The sequence below is a fragment of the Ursus arctos genome, unplaced genomic scaffold, assembly GCF_023065955.2.
Source record: "Ursus arctos isolate Adak ecotype North America unplaced genomic scaffold, UrsArc2.0 scaffold_29, whole genome shotgun sequence".
NCBI lineage: Eukaryota > Metazoa > Chordata > Mammalia > Carnivora > Ursidae > Ursus > Ursus arctos.
The window spans coordinates 23,335,959-23,345,937 of record NW_026622974.1 but is presented as its reverse complement, the minus strand read 5'-3'; positions in this window follow the sequence as shown (position 1 = coordinate 23,345,937).

Below are 9,979 nucleotides of genomic sequence, written 5' to 3'. Positions count from 1 at the left end.
CTCAACTCAGGGAAAGTCTGTTTGACATAATTGGGTAAAGACTGATTGAATGATAAAAACCAATTCTAAGTATTGGAGAATAAGTTAATGGATATTAAAGTTGATACTCTTCTCTATGTTTAACCCACATTTAATGTAGAATTAAATATATGAAATCAGAGTTGTATTCATGGAATTAATGAAAGATTTTAAAGTCATAGAAACATTATACTTTAATGTGTTTTAAAAATACAACTGAAAGCTTTATTTTAGCTGGTGTAAGATCAAGATTGAAAAGAATGATGAAAATAAAGAGTCACATGGCATTTATTTAAAACTATGGGGTTTCCATTCTTTAAATAAGAAACAGAAAATATTTTGAACTTACATATGTATTTAGAAAACAAAACTTCTCCATAAATGCCAAAATATATGATTTGTATATAGTTAGCATATATTTACTGTATCTTCTCACATTTCAGAAAGGATATGAATATGTAATATACCAAAAACACATTGCTGCTAAAAAAAATACACTTGTTTTAAAAATCTTTGGATTACGTTTTCATAGAGATACTTCAAGGAACAAATAAAAACCAAAACTTACAGAAATATATCTCTAATGGATTTTTTTTTTTTTGCCAAAAGGGACAGGGTTTAAAATAATAGCATTATCAAATTTTTAGTAGTAGTATGGACATTTTAACAATATTCCATGAGCATGGAATATCTTTCCATTTGTGTAATCTTCAATTTCTTTCATCAATATTTACAGTTTTCAGTGTACAGGTTTCTCATCTCCTCGGTTAAATTTATTCCTAGGCATTTTATTCTTTTTGGTGCAATTGCATATGGGATTGTTTTCTTAATTTCTCTTTCAGCTACTTTATCATTAGTATGTAGAAATGCAACTGATATCTGTGTATTGATTTTATAACCTGCAATTTTACTGAATTCATTTAATAGCTTTGTGGTGAGGTCATTAGGGTTTTTTTATATATACTATCATGTCATCTGCAAATTGTGAAAGTTTTACTTCTTTCTTACCAATTTCAATGCCTTCTATTTCTTTTTGTTGTCTGATTACTGTGGCTAGGACTTCTAGTACTATGTTGAATAAAGCAGGAAGAGTGCACATCCTTGTCTTGTTCCTGATTTAGGAGAAAAAACTTTAAGTTTTTCTTCAATTTTGCAAGTGATTTTCTGCATGTATTGAAATGATCATATGGTGTATATCCTTTCTTAATGTAATGTATCACATTGATTAATTTGTGGATATAGAACCATCCTTGCATCCCTAAAATAAATTCCACTTGATTGTGGTGAATGAGTCTTTTAATGTATTATTGAATTTAGTTTGCTAATATTTGGTTGAGGATTTTTTATATTCATCAGGGATTAGTCTTTTTTGTCAGTATCTTTGTCTGGTTTTATTATTAGGGTCATGCTGGATTTGTAGAAAGGCTTTGGAAGCTTTCTGTTCTCTCTCTCTCTCTTCTCTCTTTCTTTTTATAGTTTGAGGAGAATAGGTATTTTTCTTTAAATGTTTCTTTAGGGGCACCTGGGTGGCTCAGTTGCTAAGCCTCTGCCTTCAGCTCAGGGCATGATCCCAGAGTTCTGGGATCAAGCCCCGTGTCAGGCTCCTCTGTGGGAAGCCTGCTTCTTCCTCTCCTACTCCCCCTGCTTGTGTTCCCTCTCTCGCTGGCTGTCTCTCTCTCTGTCAAATAAATAAATAAAATCTTTGAAAAAAAAATGTTTCTTTAAATGTTTGGTAGAATTCACCTTTGAATCTATCTGGTCCTGGATTTTTGTTTGTTAGGAGTTTTTTTTTTATTACTAATTTAATTTTGTTAATAGTAATTGGTCTGTTCAGATTTTCTATTATACATATATTTTACAACTATTGTTTTCTGTCTTTAACATAATTTTCCAACTTGCTGTTAAGAATTTTTCAAATACACAGAGAATTGAAAAATTTTACAGTGATTCCCCATACAACCATTGTCTGGGTTCTACTGTCAACATTTTACTAAAATTGATTTGTCACTTTTTTTTTTTGTCTACTATCAATCCCTTTATCCATGTATCAGTCCATATTACTGTTATGATAAATATCAAAGTATGTTGCAAACATCAGTAAACTTTACCATAATTATTTTAGCATGTATATCATAGAGTATGATATTTGCATTTATCATTTTTCTTTTAAGGTAAAATTTACATACAGTAACATGCACAAATATTGTGTGCTATTTGATGAGTTTTGGCAAATTCAAATCCAAACCTCTATGAAGACTTAAAACATTACTATCACCCCAAATTTTTCTCATGCCCCTTCCCAATCTCTGCCCCTACCATTAAGAAACAATTACTTTTCTCCCTTTTGTAAATTATAGATTCACTGTACTATTTTGTGAAATTTGAATGAGAGGAATCAAACAATATGGATAAGGGTTATTCACTCAGCATAATATTCTTGATCATATTTTGTAGGTATATTTTTTTATGTCTCTTGGACAATCATCTAGGATTAAACTGTCTGGTCCACAGAGTAAGTACACATTTAGCTCTATAACAAACTGCCAGATATTTTCCCATCATATTGTATCTTTTTACTACCAACAATTTTGATAGTATTATTACTCTATTTCCTTTCCAACATTTGGTATCGCTCATCCTTTAAAATTTTGGCAATAAATCTTTTTTTCTGATTAAGTCTTCCAAATTTGTTCTTCATCAAAATTTCTCTATTTTGAGCTCTTTGCATTTCCTTGTTAATATTAGAATCAGCTTTGCATTATCTACAAGAAAAAATACTTCTGTGATTATAGCTGAGATTGTTTTGAACCTATAGATTAATTTGGGAAGAATTAAATTCTTCAAATTTTAGTTTTCCAAATCATGAGCATGGTATATCTCTCAATTAAGTCTTTTCATCATTTCTTATCATAATTTGAGGTTTTCTATGTGCAAATCTTACACTTTTTGCTTGCTTAAAATATGTGCAATTACATTACTTTTTATGGTGACTAATGCAAATGCATTTTTAAAATTTTATTTTCAGACTGCTCAAATAATTTAATAATTCTTATTGAATTTTTTTTTCCTTTTTGAGTTCTGGCATTTTTATGTGTATTCTAGATGTGAGTCCTTTAATAAATTATGAATTTGCAAATAATTTCTCCCATCATACAACTTATTTTCTTCTCTCAACAATGAATCTCAAGAGGCTGAGTTCTTTATTTCGATAAAGTCAAATATATCAATGTGTTCTTTTTTGGGTTATATTTAGTGTCCTAGCCAAGAAATATTCGATAAACTCAAGGTCATAAAGACCTTTCCTTATGTTTTCTTCAAAATGTTTATATCATATTTTCCATTTTTAGGATTATGATATGTTGTAATTAATGTTTGTGTATATTATAAGGGTCAAAGTTTCTTTTTTACTCTATGCATCCAGTTATTTTCAATCATTTGTTGAAAAGACTATCTTTTCACCTTGAATTTCTTGGTCACTTTTGTTGAAATTTATTTGAACATAAGGTGCACTATTCTAATACTCATAACACACTGTTTTGATTATTCTATCTTTATAGTGAGTTTTGATTCTTTTTCAAATTTGGTTTGACCATTCTTGGCTCTTCGAATTTCTGATACATTTTTAATTTATACTTAAATGCCTGCAAAAGTTTTGATTGTGATTCTTTTGGAGAGATCGAATTATAAAGAGTTAAGGGGTGCTTGGTGGCTCAGTTGGTTAAGCCTGGACTCTTAATTTCAGCTCATATCACGAGCTTAGGGTCAGGAAATGGAGTCCCATGTTGGGTTCTGTGCTGAATGGGGAGTCTGCTTGAGATTCTGTCTTTCACATTTCCCCTGACCCTCCCCCTGTGTGCTCTAAAATAAATTTTAAAAATCTTAAAGAAATAGTTAACATCTTAAGAATAATAAATTTATCAGTCATAAACATGGTATACCTCTGTATTTATCTAGGTCGTCTTTAGCCTTTTACAGAAATGTGTTGCATTTTCCTCTGTGCATGTCCTGTGCATGTCATATGTGTTTTCTTTCTTTTCAGTTTCTATTGCTCATACTTATTATCTCACCTTGTTGCACTGGTTAGGACCTCCAATACTAAGTTAATTACAAGAAATGATAGTGGTTATTCTAGCCCTGGTTTTTATCTTAGTGGGAAATAATTCAGTATTTCACTCTTAAATATTAGTTATAAGTTTTCCATAGATTCCTTTTATCACATTGGAAAGGTTCTCTTCTGTTACTAGTTTGTTGAGAGTTTTTAAAAATCCAGATTGAATGGTAAATGTTGTTAAATGTTATTTTTTACATGTATTAAAATACCCATATAAGATTGCCAAATGTTAACCTAGTCCTGGATACCTAGTCTTTGAGCCCCAATGGTTGTAAAAATTCACAAAAATCAGACCCTCTCATTTTCCCAATCAATGGCTTTGGGGAAGTATTTTTCTTGTGCAATCCCCTGTGCTCTCCTCTCTTCTAGCTTTTCTCCACAACCAGGGCTCCCTTCCCTCCATAGTACCCACAATCCATTTCTCCTCCAAACTACATCTCTGTGTCCCTTACCTTCCATGTTGTAGCCTCCTTTCTCCTTCTAGTTGCGCAGTTTCTTCTGTTAGTCCCTAGGTTGATTTCTTGGGTATTCAGAATGATTTGATATTTATCTAGCTGTGTTTGAGGGGCAAAGCAAAACTATAGTCCTCCTGCTCTACTACTTCAGGTCCTCTCCCAGCTTTAATTTTTTTTTTTTTCTTTTGGTCTGATTGCTATGGCTAAAGCCTCTAGTATTGAAAAAAAAAAAAAAAAAGCAACTGTGGACATTCCGACATTTCCAGTTTTTCACTATTGAGTATGATGCTAGCTGTGGGTTTTTCATATATGGCCTTTATAATTTTAGGTTTATTCCCTCTAAACTCACTTTGTTGAGGGTTTTTATCATGAAGGGTGTTCAGTTTTGTCAAATTCTTTTTCTGCATCTATGAGTTGACTGTATGGTTTTTGTTCTTCATTTTGTCAATGTTGAGCCAGAGAGATTATTAAACAGACACCTAGCAAAGAGAGAAGCCAACTTTAGTAGATTCAATTTAAATCATACAGTTTTATTGAGCAGGTGTTATGTGTGCCCAAAGTTGGGAAATCAAAGGATAAGACTAGAGATCAGAAGAAATTTCAGATGTTATCGTATGATATGGAAATGATGAATGAAGATCCCTATAAAATTTTTTTCATTTAGGAACATGTGTAATCTGAAGGATAATCCAATGACCTGACTGTTGAATTGATAGTTGAGAATCAATCATATAAAAGAAGTTTGAGAAGCTCTCAAGGCCAAATTAAAAAAATTCTAATTAATGTGCTTCTAAAATAAATTGTTGCACATCCCGATGAATAACAAGTTCTGCAAAAATAGCTTTAGTGGGAAACTCATTTCTGCAAAAATGTTTTATAGGAAAAGAATACCTTAATTAAATGTGTGCGGTAATTTCACATATTTATGAAAATTGCTTGTATATATTGTTTTAGATAGCAGGTAAAGGAGAAAAAATGTGAATGCTTTCTTTTCTCTTTTTAATAATTTTTTATTATATTATGTTAGTCACCATACAGTACATCCTTAGTCTTTGATGTGATGTTCCATGATTCATTATTTGTGTATAACACCCAGTACTCTATGCAATATGTGCCCTCCTTAATACCCATCACTGGCCTAGCCCAATCCCCAACCCCACTCCCTTCTGAAGCCCTCAGTTTGTTTCCCAGAGTCCATAGTCTCCCGTGGTTCATTCCCCATTCTGTTTACTCCCCCTTCATTCTTCCCTTCCTTCTCCTACTGATCTCCCGGCTATTTCTTATGTTCCATAAATGAGTGAAACCATATGATAATTGTCTTTCTCTGCTTGACTTATTTCACTTAGCATAATCTCCTCCAGTCCCATCCACGTTGCTGCAAATGTTGAGTAATCATTCTTTCTGATAGCTGAGTAATATTCCATTGTATATATGGACCACATCTTCTTAATTCATTTGTCCATTGAAGGGCATCTCAGCTCCTTCCACAATTTAGCTATTGTGGACAGTTGCTATGAACATTGGGGTGCATATGGCCCTTCTCTTCACTATGACTGTATCTTTGGGGTAAGTACCCAGTAGTGCAATTGCTGAATCATAGGGTAGCTCAATTTTTAACTTTTTAAGGGACCTCCACACTGTTTTCCAAAGTGACTGCACCAACTTGCATTCCCACCAACAGAGTAAGAGCGATCCCCTTTCTCCACATCCTCTCCAACATTTGTTGTTTCTTGCCTTGTCAATTTTTGCCATTCTAACTGGTGTAAGGTGCTATCTCATGGTGGTTTTGATTTGAATTTCCCTGATGGCTAATGATTTTGAACACTTTTTCATGTGTCTGTTAGCCATTTGTATGTCTTCACTGGAAAAGTGTCTGTTCATATCTTCTGCCCATTTTTTATTTATTTGTTTCTCATGTATTGAGTTTGAGAAGTTCTTTGTAGATCTCGAATACCAGTCTTTTATCTGTAGTGTCATTTGCAAATATATTCTCCCAGTCCGTGGGCTGCCTCTTAGTTTTTTTGACTGTTTCCTTGGCTATGAAGAAGCTTTTTATCTTGATGAAGTCCCACAAGTTCATTTTTTCTTTTGTTTCTCTTGCTTTGGAGATGTGTCATGAAAAAGGTTGCTGTGGCTGATGTTGCAGAGGTTTCTGCCTATGTTCTCCCCTAGGATTTTGATGGATTCCTGTCTCACATCGAGGTCTTTCAACCATATGGAGTTTATCTTTGTGTATGGTGTGAGAGAATGGTCAAGTTTCATTCTTTTGCATGTAGCTGTCCAATTTTCCCAGCACTATTTATTGAAGAGACTGTCTTTTTTCCACTGGATGTTTTCTCCTGCTTTGTCAAAGATTAGTTTCCCATAGAGCCAAGGGTCCATTTCTGGGTTATCTATTCTGTTCCATTGGTCTATGTGTCTGTTTTTGTGCCAGTACCATGCTGTCTTTGTGATCACAGCTTTGTAGCATAGCTTGAAATCAGGCAACATGATGTCACCAGCTTTGTTTTCCTTTTCAACAATTCCTTGGTGATTCAGGGCCTTTTCTGGTTCCACACAAATTTAAGGGCTGCTTGTTCCAGCTCTTTGGAAAATGTCATTGGTATTTTGATTGGGATGGCACTGAAAGTGTAGACTGCTCTGGGTAGCATAGACATTTTAATTATGTTTATTCTTCTGATCCATGAGCATGGAATGTTTTTCCATCTTTTTGTGTCTTCTTCAATGTCTTTCAAGAGTGATCTGTAGTTTCTAGAATATAGATCCTTTACATCTCTGGTTGAGTTAATTCTGAGATAACGTATGATTTTTGGTGCTATTGTAAATGGAATGGATTCCCTAATTTCTCTTTCTTCAGTCTCATTGTTCATGTATAGAAATGCAACTGATTTCTGAGCATTGATTTTGTATCCTGCCACATTACTGAATTGCTCTATAAGTTCTAGTAATTTGGGGGTGGAGTCTTTTGGGTTTTCCATGTACAGTATCATGTCATCTGCAAAGAGAGACAGTTTGACTTCTTCTTTGCTGATTTGGATAGCTTTTATCCCTTTTTGTTGTCTGATTGCTGTTGCAAGGACTTCTAGTACTACGTTGAATAATAATGGCGAGAGTGGGCATCCTTGTTGTGTTCCTGATCTTAAGGGAAAGGCTTCCAGCTTTTCCCCACTGAGAATGGTATTCGCTGTCGGCTTTTCATAGATGGTTTTTATGAACTTGAGGAATGTACCCTCTATTCCTACAGTCTGAAGGGTTTTAATCGGGAAAGGATACTGTATTTTGTCAAATGCTTTTTCTGCATCAATTGAGAGGATCATATGGTTCTTGACTCTTTTCTTGTTGATCTGATCTATCACACTGATATATTTGCGAATGTTGAACCACCCTTGCATCCCAGAGATGAATCCCACTTGGTCATGATGGATAATCCTTTTAATGTATTGTTGGATCCTATTAGCTAGGATGTTGTTGAGAATTTTGGCGTCCATATTCATCAGGGATATCACTCTGTAATTCTCCTTTTTGATGGGGTCTTTGCCTTGTTTGGGGATCAAGGTAATACTGGTCTCATAGAATGAGTTAGGTAGTTTCCTTCTGTTTCTATTTTTTGAAACATCTTCAGGAGAATAGGTATTATTTCTTCTTTGAATGTTTGGTAGAATTCCCTGGGGAATCCGTCAGGCCCTGGACTCTTGTTTTTGGGGAGGTTTTTGATCACTGCTTCAATCTCTTCATAATTAATTGGTCTGTTTAAATAATCAATTTCTTCCTGTTTCAGTCTTGGTAGTTCATAGTTTTCCAGGAAGGCATCCATTTCTTCCAGGTCGTTCAGTTTATTGGCATAAAATTGTTGATTAAAGTTTCTATTGATCATTTCTATTTCCCTGGTGTTGGTTGTGCTCTCTCCCCTTTCATTCAAATTTTATTAATTTGGATCCTTTCTCTATTCTTTTGAATAAGTCTTGCCAGTGGCTTATCGATCTTATTTATTCTTTCAAAGAACAAGCTTCTGGTTTTGTTGATCTGCTCTACTATGCTTCTGGTTACTAATTCATTGCTCTCTGCTCTAATCTTGATCAACTGCCTTCTCATGTGTGGGTTAGGTCTGTTCTTCTGTTCCAGCTCCAGCTTCTTGAGGTGAGAATATAAAAACTGCATTTTAGATTTTTTTATTCTTTTGAGTGAGGCTTGGATGGCTATGTATTTTCCCCTTAGGACTGCCTTTGCAGTTTTGGAGAGATGTGTTTTGGAGAGATGTGTTTTCCTTTTCATTGGTTTCCAAAAATTGTTTAATCTCATTTTTAATCCCCTGGTTCTTGAGCAGGATGGTTCTTAGTTTCCAAGTGTTTGAGTTTCTTCCAAATTTTTCCTTGTGATTGAGTTACAGTTTCAAAGCATTGTGGTCTGAGAATATGCAGGGAATAATCTCAGTCTTTTCGTATTGGTTGAGACCTGTTTTGTGACCCAGTATATGGTCTATTCTGGAGAGTGTTCCACATGCACATTTGAAAAGAATGAGTATTCTGTTGTTCTGGGTGTAGTCTTCTGTATATATCTATGAGGTCCAACTGGTCTAGTATGTCATTCAAAGTTCTTGTTTCTTTGTTGATTTTCTGCTTGGGTGATCTGTCTATTGCTGAGAGCAGAGTGTTGAGATCCCCTACTATTAACATATTATTATCTATATGTCTCTTTATTCTGGGTAAGAGTTGGCTTGTGTATCTAGCTGCTCCCCTGTTGGGGGCATAGATATTTATGACTGTCATATTCACTTGTTGGATACATCCTTTAAGAATAATATGGTGTCCTTCTGTATGTCTAACAACAGTCTTTAGTTTAAAATCTAATCTGTCTGATATGAGAATTGCTACCCTAGCTTTCTTTTGAGGTCCATTGGCATGAAAAATTGTTCTCCATTCCTTCACTCTCAGTCTGGATGAATCTTTAGGTTCAAAATGAGTCTCTGTAGACAGCAAATGGATGGGTCATGTCTTTTTATCCAATCTGCAACCCTGTGGTGTTTTATGGGAACATTTAGGCCATTCACATTGAGAGTGATTATTGAGAGATGCGATTTTATTGATGTCATGTTGCCTGTGAAGTCTTTGTTTCTATAGATTGTAAATTTCTGTTCTGTATCACTCTTGGGGCCTTTTTACTTTTATAGAACCCCCCTTAATATTTCTTGTAGGGCTGGCTTGGTGGTCATATATTCTTTCAGTTTCTGCTAGTCCTGGAAGGTCCATGTGTCTCCATCAATTCTGAATGACAGCCTTGCTGGATAAAGGATCCTTGGCTGCGTGTTCTTCTCAGTTAAAGCTCTGAATATGCCTTGCCAATCTTTCCTGGCTTGCTAGGTCTCTGTAGACAGGTCTGACGTTATTCTGATGTTCCT